Here is a 19,042-nt window from a genome sequence, read left to right on the forward strand (position 1 = left end):
TATGGTTTTCATAATGTATGTTAATATATGTAAAATAAATCTACTGTTTAATCAATCACATATACTTTCATTCAAAATAAAACAGTGCTTATATTTACAATACTAAATACGATTACATGAAGTAAGAACTTAGCAGCATTTCCGCGTTGGATAGCTAGACTGATGCTTGGCTGAAATAGCTGCCAGGGCTTGGGTTTCCAGAAGCCCTATTGAATTCCATCTCCGCGCCTCTGGGATCGACGGGACAAGAGTCTCGACAGCAAATGAGGTAAGCAGAAAGATGTAAAGTGACACTACAACTGAAATATTTAAGACGTTACTGTCTTCAGCAGTCGAAGTAGCAGCCCCAGCACCAAGAGAAGTAGCTTGGATTTGTCCAAGCTACTTCTCTTGGTGCTGGCAAATAGCCGGAGTTTCATAGCTAGCGTCCCACACCAACTCTATCAAAGTCCTACCATCAGGACTCTTGCCATTGCGACTGGCAATTACCTTTTGCCTCTAAAATAGCTGATACATTTGTATTCAAATTCAAATATTTTTATTCGAAATAGGATTCAAAATAACTTATTGAACGTCAAAAACTTACCGCCCATTCAAAATAGACTACCTCAGATCTGAGATTTTTTTTTAAATATAAAGATATGGATTACAATGTGAATAAATAGATATTTATAATTATAAATAGATATTTATAATTTAAGAGCCTGAAGGTGTTCGCTTCATCCCCACTCTGTGTTGTCATTAAGAAAATCGTTTATGCTGTAGCCTTTCCCACACAAACGTTTTTTAACAATTATTTTAAATTTCGTAGCACATTTGTTTTGTACATTTTCTGTGATCATATTTTAGAAGCATATACATCGCTCAATAAAAGACTTACTAACTCAACTTAACCGAGTAGTAGGCTTTACAAGTTTATGTTTGTTCCTCGTGATAACATTATCAATATCACAGTTTCTAGCAAATATTCCTCAATGTGCTTATGAACATATATTATACATTATCAAGAATTGTTTAGGACCTAGGTTATAAATAGTGCGAATAGCTCTCTTCTGCAGCATAAAGATAGTATTAACATCGGCCGCACAATAACAGCAAACACCCTTACATAAATCTGTTTTGAAGAAATAGGGGTTGACTTACATACGTGAGTGATAATTTCGGGAAAGTCGAGCTTTATTGAGAAGAAATATCTAGAAAGTCACTGCCATTCTTGTCAATTATCGTGGAGAACTACATCATTAGAAAATTTATCGAAGTAGGCGTTACTTTGCGGAAATCCATAATTATACAAATGATTTAAGTTTCCTTTAGTGTTAATTCCGCCAATATATGTTTTTAAACAAATATTGGCGTCGTTAGTGTCTCGTGCCAGATTTTGGCGAGACAACACGTCCTGAGGATGCCTCGTGTAGAGGCGAAACACGTGTCGAATTGTTTAAAAACAAATATTGGCGGAATTCACACTAAAGAAAACTTAAATCATTTGTGTAACTACAACATTTACAGAATATTTTACAATCTCTGCAAGGTGATACAATACAGATACTCGAACGTTTTGACGTACTCGGGTAAATTGAAATAAATAATGAAAAAGACAAAAGAGCTATGAAAGGCTTCATCAACCTGCATTAATAAATTAGTATATTATATGAATATTTATTTATTTGGATAATCAACATTACATATATTACACATTTATATAAACTTATGCTTGGTAAAATTCTGATATATGTAACAATTAAAGATGAACACATCATTCAATGGTAACAGTGAACAGTGTGATTTATACAGTCAAAAATGTCTAAGTACTAAAATTTATATAAAGTAAGGATATAATTTATATGGTTATACAATGAATTATTACAATGTGTCAAATAATAAGGTAAAAAAGAAATGTAAAATAAAACGTCCACTTAATATATAAACTCTACAGGTGGGTCGAGAGACCGCAGCTCGGCATGTGACCGCGACGACTCTTTCCTGTGGTTAAGTTGCACATGCTTATTTTCTCTTTATACATAGGCTGATACATTTGAGGTCGAGTATAAAACTAAACTTAATATAATAATAAAATTTTAATCCAAATTAATAGTTCTTTAAGGTACCTAACTATGTCTATAGTTCGTTTGGAATAATAGTGTTACCGCAACTAATTATACCAAAAAAATTGTGTTGGAACTCGTCGTATAATCGCGATCGTGTCTCAATTATTGACTTTTACTAAAAAAGGTCTATGTTTATAAAAAATAAGACGGTACATAATTAAAATACTCTGGATATTAGTGGTATTTGTCAGATTTAAAAATAGGAAGTGATCTTTCAATAAAAATAAATTTGCATGTACCTATTTAGATAGATTAATTGGCTGCCCGAGCCAATTTAGCATACTCGGAAAAAAAATCAAAATATTCCTTATCCTCCTTTTCAACCCTTTCAAAATGCAGGATCCTTATCAACCGAAGCACATCCCTTATATCCACATCTAACTTATTTATTTTCTCATAAATCTTCAAATGAGCAAATAGGTTATTTAACACCACAAAGTAATACTTTAAAGTTGAATACAATATCATCTGTTGCTGCTTAAGGCTCGTGAGTAAAGCAAAACAGTAACCAAGCTTATACCTAACATGGTGATGGTATTTTTTCCTCATCAGTTGAACATATGGCAACCTGTATCGAGTTTCGTATATGAACTGTTCCATTAGAGTTACCATTCGACGCTTCTCAATATAAATAGCTGTCCCATTCTCATGCGAGAAATAATGGACTCGTAGGCTATCTTTAGCATTTTCACGGACATTATCAAATCTTCTTGTTACCACTTTAAAATCTTCTTCGTCTTCTTTGAAATTTGGTATTGGCCTCGTATTGTCTTCTAAGATACGTTCTATATCTAGTTTTCGTTTTCTGAATTCAAACTCCTCCTTTGTAAGATTGAAGTTTTGAATTTTATGTCTACGGGTGGTGGTGCCGACTTGGGGACGTGTTGTAGTTGAAAAGTACTTTGTAGTTGATTTTGGAGTGTGCGTTTTTAATTTATATTTAGGGTTCGATGTGTATACGTTGACCAATATTTCATCAATCAATTTGTCTGCATGTACATCAAAAATTTGTTTGTTGGATTCCGAAGTAGAGAAGAGTACTGGAAAAAAAATAAACCATATATCTCTCTATTTTTGGTAAAGGTACAGACACCACCTTATTTTCCAGGGTAAAGTAAAGGATATTAACCGATTCGATTCCATCTTGAAAATTCTGCCATGATATAATATGAAAGACATTTTATATTTCCTTATTATTCAGTTACAATAAATAACAGTTCTATCAAGAGTGGATGTTTTCTTTGCCATAAAATTTTACACAATCAAATTTAAGAATCATTAGATATCTTTAAATTGCAAGCTCCGATGTGTAAAAGCTATGCTCATAATTCAAATGTATTTCAAATGTCGCTTAGGAATGCTTGAAATGAATTAGTCGTCAACACATATTAGATTGATTCTGAGTGCATTAGATATAAATGGGAGACTCAGTAAAAAACAAATCTCATCTGTATGTCTCAATTATTTAACAATATTACAAATAATATTACATGTCTAACTCCTTCTAAATTTAAATACATCATAATGAATAGCTGCATTCAAAACGCCTATCATACGATTAAAAAGTATATAGAAGACTAAGAACTATAGAAAATAGATGCTCCATATAGATGGTCCACTGAATAATAATTCTTAATATTAAGATTCTTTTTTATAAAATCCGCTGTAGTTGCATTATATAGAATCGTTTTGTTATGCTTGCTTTATGAGCATTATTTTTATATTATTGTAGTTATCATGCGTATGCTCTAATATGGTTTGACACCAAAATGACATTGCTTGCGGCGGCGTCGTGTCTTCCACTGAAATATGTGCAATGGCTGCTCCATGCGTCAACTCGTTTACGGGTGCTGATTATGATGCCAGGTCGACCTTATTATAGTTAGAAAATTGTATTTGTTTCATGCGATTACTAATTATAACAGTAATCACGACCATCACGTTCACGAAGCATCCCAACACAAACAATGAAATCAAGCTCTAAAGGCATCCAAAAAACGATAATTTATATTTATATAGATTATTCTTTAGTACTTGTTTTATTATATATTTGATATTTGCTTTCAGCTTTGAACACTTTGCATTTAATGGATGCAGCTTAGAAACTAATTTATCATCATCATTGCAATTTGTAGTATTATTTTATTTAAAAATAGTGGAGTGTCTTTTAGTTTATTTTACGATAAAAATATATCGATGAGTTATATATTCAAAAGTGGTCCTAGAGAGACAAATAAATTTTCAAGCACTCTTTTGGTCTAAAAGCTTTACGAGCACTTTGGAGCCTCTATATCATTATTGCCGTTAGTTTTCTCCAGGTGTTTTTATGGATACCATATGGATGGTATTTCTTTTAGAGTATCGAGGATCGTTTTGTGAATATTTTCAAAACTGAAATTATCAATGCAAAAATAAGCTTCCACGCTTTTCCTCAGTGAATATCATATAAATAATAGATTTAAATTAAGATTAGGATATTAACATTCGTGTTTTCTACTTAAAGTTTACAGTAATACCAATATTTGTAATATTTTAATATTAATAGCACCAAGTTATAACTATATAAACATTATTGTTGTTATTGATAAACCTTACTTGAGATAATGATGGAATAAATCCAATTCATGATTCATAAAATTATGGTAAACGGTTGTTTAAGTATTCAAATGCGTGTACAAGATCCATAATCTTCACGTTGTTTAGCATTTCTAATTAACGTTTTGATAACAATAATTGATATTTCGTGTATATTATTAAAGTAAATTTCCATTTATATTTTGCTAATTGTCGTATTTTTAGGCCTATATTTTAAATGTCTTTGTTGAATTCAGTGAAAATTTTCTCATTCGTCTTTCTTTCCAATATTATCTGCTATGTTTTTTGGATCTGTTGTACTCTTTGCGCATCCGTGATGAGGTAAGAACAGTAATCCGTTTGAGGCCGAATTTGCGCCTTATATCCGCAGGCGGTGCAAGTGGTTTGAATTGGAGTACTTACCGTACCTTACTAAGTACACCATGCTTTTTAGAAGCGAATATGGTATTCTCATCCAGGCGATAACGAAACTAAACGTTGCTCGATATACCGGTGCTAGATGAGGCAGATAGAGGAGTGCTCTCGATTCGAAGGGATACGACAAAGGTAGACGTTTTGGAGGTGTACGCGTACAAATACAGTTTCTATTTCACGTTGGTTTTAAGTGGGAGAGTGGTATTTCTCGGGGCGTGCCGGCTTCATTCGGCCGTGTCCCTTAGGGACGGAACATAACACTACCATTAACAAATTTCAAACAACCTATAGATTGTATTCTAGCTATTTTATTTAATTGTTGTAGTTCTTCATTAGAAATGAATTTACGGCCATAAATTATTATGGGCGTATACTCATCATAATAATATAAATTTATGGTTAAAAATAATTGAATAAAACTCCATTTATGGTATAATATTAACCAATCATAGGCTATCATTTCTCAGAAGATCAACATAATTTATTTTTAAATTTTTAAAAATCAATTTCTAGCTTTGAATAATTTAAACACGTTTTTCTTAAAGTATTTTTTTTATAAAAGTAAAAATGTAAATAAATAGCTTGCAGTAGGCATGCTTGCGAGGATACCCCTACTGGTTTCTTGCAGAATACGTTCCTACTCCGCGATAATGATATTCTTTAGCTGTCTGATATTTTCTAAACCTGCAAATAGCGTTTATTCAGGCGGTTTGAATATAGTAACCACGATATGGACGCAAATAAATCAGAATAAAATCAACTTAGGTTCTTGCTCCACCAGACTTAGGCCTAATGGGCTGTAGATCCACTATAGTTGTATAAATTTACTAATACCGACAAGATCAATTAATATTCCTTTATCGGTATACTTTGCAAATATTACTGAACTTAGAAATACTGATGATGATACTGAAAAAGCATCTACGATTTGCTCACATCATATTCAAATTCAAATTCAAAAACACTTAATTCGTGTAGGTCACGGAAATGACATTTATGAATGTCAAAAAAAAAAAAATGTTTTTTATTGAATTTACCGCTTCGTAAAGGGTTGAGCTAATGAGAAGAAGTAGCAAGAAACTCATTGCCACTCTTTTAAGTCAAGATTTACATTTTAATTGTTTTACAAATCATTTCAATTACAATACGAGTATATGCAAAGTGACGCAACAAAAAAACTCAAATGGCCAAAACTGAAAGGCTTACACGAGTAAGTCAAAAAAAGAAAAAAAAGTAAATTAATACTTATAAACACAAGAGTTATTGAGTATAGTAGATGCATCAATCCACACATACCGTAAATAAATAGAGGCATTATGTGAGCATTTCATAAAATAAGATAGGGATAGGGAAGGTATACGACAAAGATAGACTTTCTGGCGGCTAACACACAAACTTGTGTCTTCTTAGGGTTTAACTGCACTAAATTGTGTCGGGCTCATCTCAAGGCTTTACTTAATATAGTCTCGATAACAGATACAAGTTTGTTCCGTTTCTCGTTGACGCTATCGTGAGAGGTGTTGGCATGGCTGGTGTAGGTGGTGTAATAGTAGTACCTGTGCTGTCGCCTGTATAGCAATAAATACCACTTATTCACAAATAAAATTTTAAATGAAAATTTTATGAATGATGTTGGTCTCGAACCCACAACCTCTCGCGTTCCGTGCGAGTGCTCTTCCAAATGAGCTAACCGTTTGGGTGAAGTATCGTCATAAAATCTTGTGTGCTTTGGTCAACTCTCAAATTTTATTTGTGAATAATCCTAGAAGTGAGGGCTATCACTTCAAAAACATAACAAATTACTTACCACAAATTTGAAAAATATCACTGATATGCAGAAAAGGCAGTTAGAGGTATAAATGTGATAAGTTCTATTAATATTCCTTTATCCTCTTCAAATGATACTGAACTTACACATACTGATAAAGATACTGAAAAAGCATCTAAAATTAAAACTAAATCAGCTAGACATCATGAACTTTTAATAATTACAAAATAAACAAGATTATTTATTGTTGTTAACTTGCACTCAGTTAATGATAGATACAAATAGATATTCCTAAATAATTTTCCAGGAAACCAAGGAGTCGCTCAATCAATGACAAAAATGAGAAGTTGCTCAGCGGAGGCAACAATTCTGCGGCTTCCACGTTATTTATCAAATTGCTGGAGTTTCGCACTTTCAGACAATTTTGCCGGCTTTGATAAACTGTTTGCGCAGTATACGTCATTAAAACATTGAAGTAGTCTAATTAGGTCTAAACATTTTGAAACTCAATTCCTTCCTCAAATAAATTGATTGGCTTCCTCCAATTGGCCAGACGTTCAACGTAGATGTGTATAAAATAATTATAATATATAATAGTTTTACTTATAGTCCAAGACCCTAGAGCGATCTGACATAACTTATTTTCACATAAATGGGACCTTAGCTTTTTTTATGACAATAAGGGACGATACGAACAGGACGTTGATGGTAATTGATAATTGCGCATTACAATGCAGTGCCGCTCAGGATTCAAAGGATACAAAGATCTTTTTACTTTACATTTAATTTAATATCATTTTCCTTTTTATATTACTTTTATATTCTGTTACTTGCTTCTACGGAGCTCTTCATGGGCAAGTCCGACTCGCACTTAGCCGCTTTTTAAAAATGTTATTATGGTAACTATTAAAAAGTTATATTTCATGAGCCAGACATTTTATGTGGAGCTTTAAAGCGTCTGACAAAAATTTTGGTCCATGAAAGTGTCTGATATTTGTGATACTATTTTAGAAACCGATGTCTGATCAGTACAGTAGATCATTGAAAAGTAAAACTAGGTTCGTCGCTTTTGTAGGTACAGTAGGTCAACATACCAATATTGTAATATTTAAAAAAATTGTGATTTTGTTTAAATTATGTTGTCAATTAAGAAAATAATTACCTTGGTGTTTGTTTGAGGCTCTTTCACGCCTAAACCGCTGATCGTATCGACATGAAATACCACCATTCGATGCGAAATTGATCCAAGATGGTTTACAGCTTATTTTTTGAATTAAAACGTTCCTTCATTAGTTTATTTCCTTTTAAAATTCGCCCAGCGAAGCGGGCTGGTACGGCTAGTATATGTATGCTCATAAAAGTTTTTGTAAACTTCATTAACATTTTCGTAGACAATCACTAAATTATCATTTAGATAATGTTGAAATGAAATGGTAATATGTTATATTCTATTTTTACATAATTACTTTCGTTTCCCACCTGCCCTGAATGCTTGATTTAATGAAATAAAAGCTTCCAAGAGACTTAGACTAGTAATTAGATTGTTTTTATCAAATCAAACAATAGTCAACGTGATTATTTATTTCTTAAATAAGATTATTATACATCGTTTGTATAGAATTTATTTCTCTGTATTTATTTATTAACACGTTGTTATTTTTAATACTATTCTTCTTCTTCTTCATGACACTCTTGGCAGAGCGGTCATGGTCATCACGAAGTGACATCTTTTGGGGCAGATGTAATTTGCCTCACGAGCATTCGCCACTTTACCCTGCTGGCTGACAGCTTGGTACACTTGTTCAATGGACCGCCTACAATAGACATAATTTGGTCGTTCCATCGCATGGATGACCTTCCAGTTTTTTATGTATTTGTCAATAATTTTTCATAACATCAAGAATTATTTCGTAATATATGCTCCTTGTTGTTATTATGAAATTGTTTCACAGCAGAACTGTCAAACCGTGCGTCAATAAATTATTCTTTCTAACAGAAAATATATCCATACAAAACAGATATTGGAAATAAAAATAATTATGGGTCAAATCGAAATAAAAACTATCCCATCTCTCAAGTTGAACTAAACTGCACTCCATGAAGTAATCCTCATTTAAATCCGTTCATTAGTTTAGGAGTCCATCGCAGACAAACAACGTGACACGTAATCTATATATATTAAGATTTATAGATGGATATCTTACCATGCCGTGATTGACAATGGCGGAAAAACCGTACAGTAATAAAATGGGTTTAGTTTCATTATCCGTAGATATCGTAACGATATTAAAATATATGACAGCAATTACGAGAATTTCACGATAATTCATCAAAATACGAAACTCGTTAAGCCGGATCGTTTCCATTACTTTAATTGTATCTGTTCAACTTCTATCACGATGATAATGTAGTTACAAATTGAACTTCTGCTGTTTGGCATTATCGCGTACTATGTATCTTCTATGCAGTGAGACTATTTCTTCTCAATATATTCTTGATAACGTAATGTATGTACATAGGCACATAAGTGAATTTGCTAGAAACAGTCATAAGCATTAAGTTAACAACACGGAACAGACATAAACTTATAATGCCTACTATTCGGCTAAGTCGAGTTAGCAGAAAATGTTCAAAACAAAAGTTACGATATTCAAAATAATTTAAAAAAAATGTTTGTGTGGTAAAGGTTACTATAACATAAATTACTTTTTTAATCATACCACGGATTGGGAACGGAGCGACCGCCCTCAGGCTGTTATATAATAAATTTTATTGTTCGATATTACTTTGTAAGCAATTTTTTTTATGACAAAAAAGCCCGCTGTGTTTGTTGCGCCGGTTCTTGGCAGGTCTGAGGCATTGTTTTTGGAATGGGTGGCAGTTTTTGACTTTCAATAAGTGATGTCACATCCTATTTTGAATAATAATATTTGAATTTGTATTTGACATACACCTGTTAGTTGGTATGATTATTTTACTACCCTACAATTTATTCGCGATGGATTGGATGCTAGGTAATAGGATGTAAATATATTTTACAACAAAAATTTAATACCATTAATTCAGAAACAGGCTAACATCTAAATAATTATGTGTAAAATAAAATAGAAAAATGTTACAAATCGCCTTTTATAGATATCTCTACCCTCTCCTCCACTTCCTACAATACTTTGAAACAATGTGAGTAACAAGAAAAAATATTCTCTACCACATTTTGAATTCCTTAGTAATTACACAGTAGACATATATAACGTGACACTCGACTCGTATTGACCGCGAAAACTGCTTAGGGGCCTCGTCGAAGCGCGTGTTTGTGTGAGTGTGTCATTTCGAATGTTTGTAGGGAGTTTCCGTACAGGTCATATGTGTACTGTGGTAATTACTAACTGAGACCAGTATGTTTCATGACGCGTTACATCTGTCTATTATTAGTCCTAACCAGGAAGGACCTGACTATATGAATGATTCATTCAGAGCCTACTAGGCTTGGGCTACAAATTTAAAAAGACATTTTCTTGTTTGCTTAGACATCGCCGAGCATTAGACTTTTACATTAATAATAATTTATTATTCGGTCTCAGTGGGTCTTACATCTTTGTGCCGCATGTACATAGGCACATAAGTGAATTTGCTAGAAACAGTCATAAGCATAATGTTAACAACACGGAACAGACATAAACTTATAATGCCTACTATTCGGCTAAGTCGAGTTAGCAGAAAATGTTCAAAACAAAAGTTACGATATTCAAAATAATTGTTAAAAAAAATTTGTGTGGTAAAGTTTACTATAACATAAATTACTTTTTTAATCATACCACGGATTGGGAACGGAGCGACCGCCCTCAGGCTGTTAGATAATAAGTTTAATTGTACGATATTACTTTGTAAGCAATTTTTTTACGAGAAAAAAAGCCCGCTGTGTTCTTCTTCTTCTTCTTCTTCTCAGGTCTGCGGCATTGTTTTTGGAATTGGGTGGTAGTTTTTGACTTTCAATAAGTGTGATGTCACATCCTATTTTGATTAATAATATTTGAATTTGAAAATGTTACAAATCGCCTTTATCATATCATAATCACCCTCTCCTCCTTTCACTTTCTACAATACTTTGAAACAAGGTGAGTTACAAGAAAAAAATATTTTCTACCATATTTTGAATTTCATAGTAATTCCACAGTAGACATATATAATTATATTTATTTATTTAATTTAATATTTTTAAGAAAGCCAACAGCTGGTTTTACATACATTAAAATATATAACAAACATAATTCGTTCGAGCTAATAATAGGCATGTACATAGGAACAAGTATAATATTATTAAATCGTTATTAAATTTAATTATAACGTGACACTCGACTCGTATTGACCGCGAAAACTGCTTAGGGGCCTCGTCGAAGCGTATGTTTGTGTGAGTGTGTCATTTCGAATGTTTGTAGGGATGTCTACTGTGGTAATTACTAACTGAGACCAGTATGTTTCATGACGCATTACATCTGTCTATTATTAGTCCTAACCAGGAAGGACCTGACTAAATGAATGATTCATTCAGAGCCTACTAGGCTTGGCTACAAATTTGAAAAGACATTGACCAGTTTACTTGGACATCGCCGAGCATTAGACATTTACATTAATAATAATTTATTATTCGGTCTCAGTGGGTCTTACATCTTTGTGCCGTTTGGTGTCGAGACACTTGGCCCGTGGGGCCCAGAGGCGCGGAGAACGTACAACGGATCAGCCTAGCTATCCAACGTGGAAATGCTGCCAGTATTCTTGGTACGCTTCGTTTACCATTATAAAAGGCTTAAGTGGTTGTTGGACTCAAATGACAGTTATCAGACGCGTCACGGTAAGATTCTCCTCGAAGTGCCTCTACACGGTACCGCAGCATTTAGTGGTAGCTTTAAATACAGCGCCTGCAAATGCTGGAATGATTTGCCGCCACCTATTAAAGATCAAAAAAGTTTGTTCTCTCTTAAAAAAACAACAATAATCACATAAAATACACAGCTTCAATAAAAAATAAAAAAACATAATATATCCTATTTATTATAATAAAATAATAAAACTTTTAAAACTTCCATTAGAATTCAATCCACTTAGTTTCTTATCTTTTTGTAATATTTGTAGACGGTCACTTTTAAGACCGGAATAATAAAGGAACCGTGTTGTCTACGGCTGCTGTCATCAGGTCCACTTGGTAGGTACCTACTGAAAATCAGTGTTGGAATTGGGTGATCCTTATTTCAATTCCACAAATGCTGAGTGGGTGTCCTTTTCATGACGCCGTGTTTTTAAATTTGTTAACATTAATATATATATAATGTTTTGTGTTGTCATGAATAAATGAATACTTTACTTCACTTAAATGATAGTTTTAATTTAACGTAATCTTAGTATTTTAAATAAGGATATTATATTTTTTATACATAATTATTTCTATTTTCTTTTAAAATAACTGTAATCTTATGGCAATTAGATGCATGCCTTAATCAATAAGCAATGTTATGAAGCATGTTTCTAAATGGCTATTACACATCCGTGGCCGCCATCATAGACAAACGTCAGTAAACAAAAGTTCTTCAAAAAAAGAACAATACAAAAATCTAAAAACCATAAATAAAACGTTAAAATCAGGCAACGTTTATTTGCATACCGAAGTGCTGAGTAGCACAGAAATGTACTTCGAGGGCACCACGCGAACTCCTAGAACTTTGGCTAAAAAGCCGTCTACTTTTGAAAGTAGCCCGAGGTTTAACGACTATTCCAGAACAATAGGCAATATAATATTCACTTTATTAAACTACCGTCAACTTCTTGAGCAGTGTAGAGACTTGAAATTATAAGTATATGTTTGCCAATGCCCAATTGATTATCACTGTAGCTTTTATTAAATAATATTACATGTTTAATCTTTTATAATAGTATTTATTCAAAACAAAACAAAACTAATCTTAGAACTATATTTACAATACTACGACTACATAAAATTAAAACTATCATTACGTGGAAGCGTACCAAGAAAACTGGCAGCATTACCGCGTTGGATAGCAAGGCTGATCCGTTGACCGAAATAGCTGCCAGCGCTTGGGTTTCCAGTAGCCTTATTGAGGCGCGAAGATAGTACTTTGTACATTCTCAGCGCCCCACAGGCCAAGTATCTCGACACCAAACGGCACAAGATGAAGTATGACTCACTTGTTTAAAATAATACGTAGATTGTATTAAAATAAAATATTTTTTTTCAAAATTGATTCGTTCAGAATTCTTTTTTATGTTAGTTGAAACTACTACTACTTCGTAAACAAATGGCGCTCTGTGAGAGAAGAAACGGCGAAGAAAGAAGAAACTCTCCCAGCATTCTATTTTGCACTCAGTTTTATAAAATAACATTTACAATACACACTAAAGAGTTCATAATAGATAATCTACAACGCCACAAGATAGTCAGGGCTATAACTTTAATTTGCTATTTTATTTCTTATTCAATGTTATATTGAGTATGTACCATTAAATATAGTGAACAAATAAAAAACTATATTCTTACCTACTCACCAAATATATAAATTGTATATGTAGTTATACTGTTTGATCAATAAATATATCTTGATAGATATAATAGTATTTTCTCCCTCCAAAACGAACGACGACCTTTTCTTTCTTCAAACCCCATAAGATCGGTGATAGCGCTTCGTTGTGCCAACGGTATATGGTTGCTTTAGAAGGGCCTTCATCTATAAATGACATTTTAAGTCAATCAAATGAATCGTCTGCTGCAAAACTTATAATCATAAAAAATCATTGCACTGCAATGTTTCCACCACAGATTCATTTTACAATGAGACACACTAATTCAATTTAGCTCTCAAATATGAAGTGATATTTGAAATCCGAACGATTGTGTTTTTTTTCGCAAATTTTTCTGAGTTTCCCGGTGTTAAAGTAATAATAATTCATAGATTATCCAAATATACAATATACGTAAAATGATACTGTCTATAGTAAGCAGTGAAACAACAACATATTTTTTAAATAAAAGAGGGGGCAAACGGGCAAGAGGTTCACATGATTGAGAGTGGTGAGGCACCATCCATCAACATCCGCAACACCAGAGGTCCAGAGATGTAAAAGTAAAGTAAAGTAAAGTATGCATTTATTCATGACATCACAAAACATATATACATAGTTAAATTAACAAATAAAAAAAATACGGCGTCATGAAAAGGACACCCACTCAGTATTTTTGGAAATGATTTCCAGTACTGATTTTCAGTAGTCACTACCAAGTCTACTCGTTGACAGTAGCTGTAGACAACACGGTTCCTTTTGTTATAGGTCTTAAAAGTGACCATCCAAAAATAGTAGAAAAATAAAATAAAAGAAACTAAAAGATTGAATTGGAAAACGAGTTTAAAAATATTTTTATTTTAATTTTATTAAATAGGACATATTTTGATTTTTTATTTTATTTATTCATGCTGTTTATTTTTGATTTTATGCCTCTGAACATTTTTGTTTTTCTAATAGAAACGATTTCAGTTTGTTTTTAAAGGAGAACAAATTTTTTTGATCTTTAATAGGTGGCGGCAAATCATTCCAGCATTTGGAGGCGCTGTGTTTAAAGCTACCCCTAAATGCTGCGGTACCGTGTAGAGGCACTTCAAGGAGAATCTTGCCGTGACGCGTCTGATAACTCTCATTTGAGTCCGATAACCACCTAAGCCTTTTATATAGGTAAAATGGTATTCTGTATTTAACCATGCTAAAAATTAAGGAGGCAAACTGAAATTGCCTACGTAATTCCATCTTCATTATGTTGTTGGTGTTCAAAAAGGGTGTTACGTGTGCACGGTACGGAATATCATAACAAAATCTTGTGCAAGCATTTTGTACCCTTTGTATAAGTTTTTTTGAAGCCACCAACAACCTAGGCCCAATCACTGTTTGATGTGTGCCAACCTTTAAGGTGTCTGAGTCTGAGCAGCCGGTAATTGATTCCATAAAAGAGTGTGTGAGGCAAAATATTCCTCACAAAACGTGAAACATAAATAACTTAACTTACTTTATATATGTACATATTGTCTCTGACGCCCTTGTTCTCGTGACGTCGCTCTGTGTACTATGAAACCGTTCCCGACATTAACCGGAAAAAAGCTCGATAAATTCAAAGGCGCAGTTATAATGTTCAGGGTTTTGTGAAGGTTATGAGTGATCTTTATACTTCGCGCGGCTTCTATGTTTGCACACATGCCGTTTCCATATATTTAATTCCAAATATTGAAATAAAGCGTGGAATCCACGCTATGTTAATATATAACGAGACTTGGCTAAGTAGGACAAATGTTAAATCGCGGGTTCAGCTGTTATTAAACGTTCATTCATTTCAAAAACAACTGTTACAATTAAACACATTTGATTTTATTCGGTACTTTCAATATTTGGAATTAAATATATGGAAACGGCAGAGTAGGGTATACTTACGTATTAAGTATAGCTTAAGTATTAATAGTAGGGGTTAAAGTATGAAATTGTAGACTTCTACTGAAAAATTTAAATTGTGTTTTTGAAGTAAACCTTCTGTAGAATCGTTGTGATTTCAAACCGGATGCATCGGAAAAAACGACAGGTAAGAGACAAAAATGTGTAAGATGAAGCCGACTAAGAAAGAGACAGAAATATGCATACTATTGAAGTGAAAACTTCTTTATCATCATTGTGATTTGAAAGTCGATGAAACGAAAAAGCGCCAGTAAAAAGAGCAGTTTCATCAATTCATAATATTTAACATGGGAGATAATGAGATGGGATGCATAATACAATGTTTTGGTACCAGGTGATCATAGTTAAAGAAGAGATTGTCTTAAGTATGGCGCGAGTATACCTTAATATATTCTGACTCCAAGCGCACGACGTCCTACTACATAGACACCAGGAGAACATATTATTATATATTATATTAGTGGTGGTAGGAATGTCTTTCATAGCGGTTGAAATCATCGTACCAGGAATTCATATGCAGTTTAGAGGTTCATGCACTATGCAGGTTTCACTTCTGACATGTGTACTTTGTACGCACGCAATTACGATCATTATCTATACATTGCTGCCATCTAATAGGAAGGTCATTTATGCCTTTGCGATACAACTGTGGTGATCTAGATTCGACAAACTGTGTGAAAGCACTTTGTACTGTCTTCTGAGAACAAAACTTTTCATTACGTAGAAAATTGTTCAACTCACGAAAAAATAGTAGTCCATTGGAGCAAAGACTGGCGAATACGGAGGGTCACGAATGGTTTCTAATTGCAGTTCCTGTATAGCGAAAAAGGTTTCTCGTAATGTATGAGGTCTCGCGTTATCATGGAGCAATAAGAGGTGGAGATCGTTTCATGAGTCGGAGCTGTTTCACTGCTAGTTTTGCTGTCATTGTTCGGAGTTTGGCACAGTGGTCTCAGCATGGTGGTCTCAATGGTAACTACCATTACGTTTTTATTGGTTAGTATTGCTTTAGGAAACTGTTTGACCCTGGGTCAGCCATTGCATTTTCGCTTACGGTTATCATTTAGAATCTACTTTCATGTCTCAATTCGATCCAAGCTGAATAAAAGAACAACTGAAAGTTGATAATCGAATGTTGCACATTTTTTAAAAGAAGAACTATATAGGTGAAAAGTTTCCCTCAAAATCTCAAACCATGAAGGTTTTATGTTAATTCGAAGTACCTATTACAATAAAACAGTAATTTCATACTGTAGCCCAATTTAATTATAAATTATTCTTTACAAAAACAAAAACGTGGAAAATAATTTTCAAATATGTAGAGTTCGTTCAAGTCAGCTGCAATAATTTAAAAAAGCAAACAATACGCTGTGTAACATAAAAAATCATTTCAGAATTTTCTTCGAGGAAAAAGAAAAGCGGCGTTGTTGAAAAATTGGCTCAAAGTTTTATAAATGTTGCAGATAAAGAATGCTAACAAGTTGTAATCCTTCCATTACGGGCAACTTTATAAATTGTTTTTCTCGGAAAGGTTCAATAGCTAAAGGCTTTGTTGTTGTATAATGTTGCATCAACCTTTGCTAGGTCTGTCATAATCTGTAGGAAATCAATATTTCGTAGGAAAAGGCGTCACTGGAACTCGTAAAAGTATAATAAGAATTCATACAACATCAACATTTTAAACAATTTGTTATTTTTTAAAGTGATAACATTTATTTTTTCTTTGTTTAGATTTGAAAGAGTAACTAACATCTAAAGTCAATTTCCTAATATGCAAATTTTGGGATTTAACGGTTGTGAATTGTACAGTAGATCCTGTAGATACAGCCACAACCTGAGAGTTGAAGAAAATATACAAGATTTCTCAACGATATGTCAACCGAACGGTTGGCGCAGTGGAAGAGCACACGCACGCGGAATCGAGTTCCACATCGTTCATAGCGTTGCATATAGTATTTTCTTTGATTAACGCGAGTGTTACACATTTAAATAAAACACTTTTGAAGACTTTCAGGGGTCCCCCTGAAAACGAGATCTGGAAAGGTCTTGAAACGTCGGGTTAACTAAAATAAAAATGTAACTTCTACGCAAAAATCTTATGTAAAAACAGTAACAATTACACGGGCTTAAAACCTTTTAAGTGTTTTATTTAAATATTATATTACCATTTATAATTGCCAATGCTTTAAACTGTTGAATTATGTAAGATATACAATCCCACCATACATAGTTATATCACAAAGGGTTTAGGGAGTGTTCTGGTTAAAAGCTCCGAGGCGTTTTCTTTTTTCTGACACCTCCAACAAATGTCGTTAATGTATACAAAAATGTCTACTAAAACTTAACTAAAACCCTTTCGCGAGAATCTATCAACCTAACCATCCAACGCTATCCATTAGTGAAAACAGCATGAAAAATGGTGCAGTACTTTTTGAGTTTATCGCGAACTGACTGGCTTTGGTTTATATATGTAGTGATACAATGTATGTTTTGACTTACTTGTGTAAGTTAAAAATAAGAAAAAGACGTAAATTATTATGTAAGACATGATGTGTAGGACGATTAATAACAAAAACGTGCGCTGCTTATGGCATTCGTGCATGGCGTCATTTATTGGTCCCACTGGAAGATCAGCGCTGGTTGCTATAGCTATCAGCACTATACTGAAGTGTGCCCAATTTGGAACAAACACTCGAACATCAATTTTTTTTGTATATATTTACACAAATTAAAGCTTTTGCTTACAAAATTTATGAACGATGCGGGACTCGAACCCGCGACCTCTCGTGTTCCGTGCGAGAGCTCTTACCACTGAGCCAACCGTTCGAGTGGCATACCGTTGAGAAATCTTGTATGTCTTGTTCAACTGTCAGGTTGTGGCTTCATCTACAGGATCTACTTTACAGTTGATAACCTGCTCAAATCCAATATTTGCATATTAGGAAGTTGACTTAATGTGTCCCTCTTTCAAATCTAAACAATTTGGTATTTTTTAAAGTGATAACCCTCACTTCTGGGATTAATTATTACACAAATTAAAGCTGAAATCATATTTGTGTTATTAATCCCAGACGTGAGGGTTATCACATTAATATAATAACAAATAGTTTGTATATATTTGTTATATTTTATTATGTAAATATTGTGGTTGTTGCAAATAAATATATGTCTATTTCTATTTGTGGAAAATCGTGTTCCTGGGCACTAACTTACCGTTTAACTAAGTGTGTATAGCCTATGCGAAAAAAGAACCGACATACGATTTGAGGGTGCAGCTTATTTTATTACCATATTTGTAATGTTGACAACACAATATTACGACTATGACATCTTGATACTTGTAAATTATTTTAGAACATAATTTTTTCATATTCCGTCTCAAAAAATATTTTATGCGATGAGCCATATAAAAGTTATAATATTAGTTCCATTTTATGCCACGACGGTTCTCTTTCCGTACAGACTTTATTAAAGAAGTCGATGGCGTTAAAGATAAAACCGTTGAATCTTTGCCCGTGACGTACCAAAGTGTTTTCACTTTCTAATGTCATGTGTTTGTTTAATCGACGCTTGTGTTTCCGCTGGTGTTACAAGAGATTATATTGTATCGCGGTGATCACATAATTATCAGGTAACTCTACCATAAAAAAATATTTCG

General features: G+C 33.4%; 1 protein-coding gene across 1 annotated transcript in view; it reads left to right on the forward strand.

Annotated features, from left to right (window-relative positions):
- Nucleotides 1-19,042, forward strand: part of LOC126965168 (uncharacterized) — a 320,537-nt gene that overhangs the window by 151,979 nt on the left and 149,516 nt on the right. The window lies entirely within an intron of this gene.

This window comes from Leptidea sinapis, chromosome 1 (genome assembly GCF_905404315.1).
Source record: "Leptidea sinapis chromosome 1, ilLepSina1.1, whole genome shotgun sequence".
In the NCBI taxonomy this organism is placed as follows: Eukaryota; Metazoa; Arthropoda; class Insecta; order Lepidoptera; family Pieridae; genus Leptidea; species Leptidea sinapis.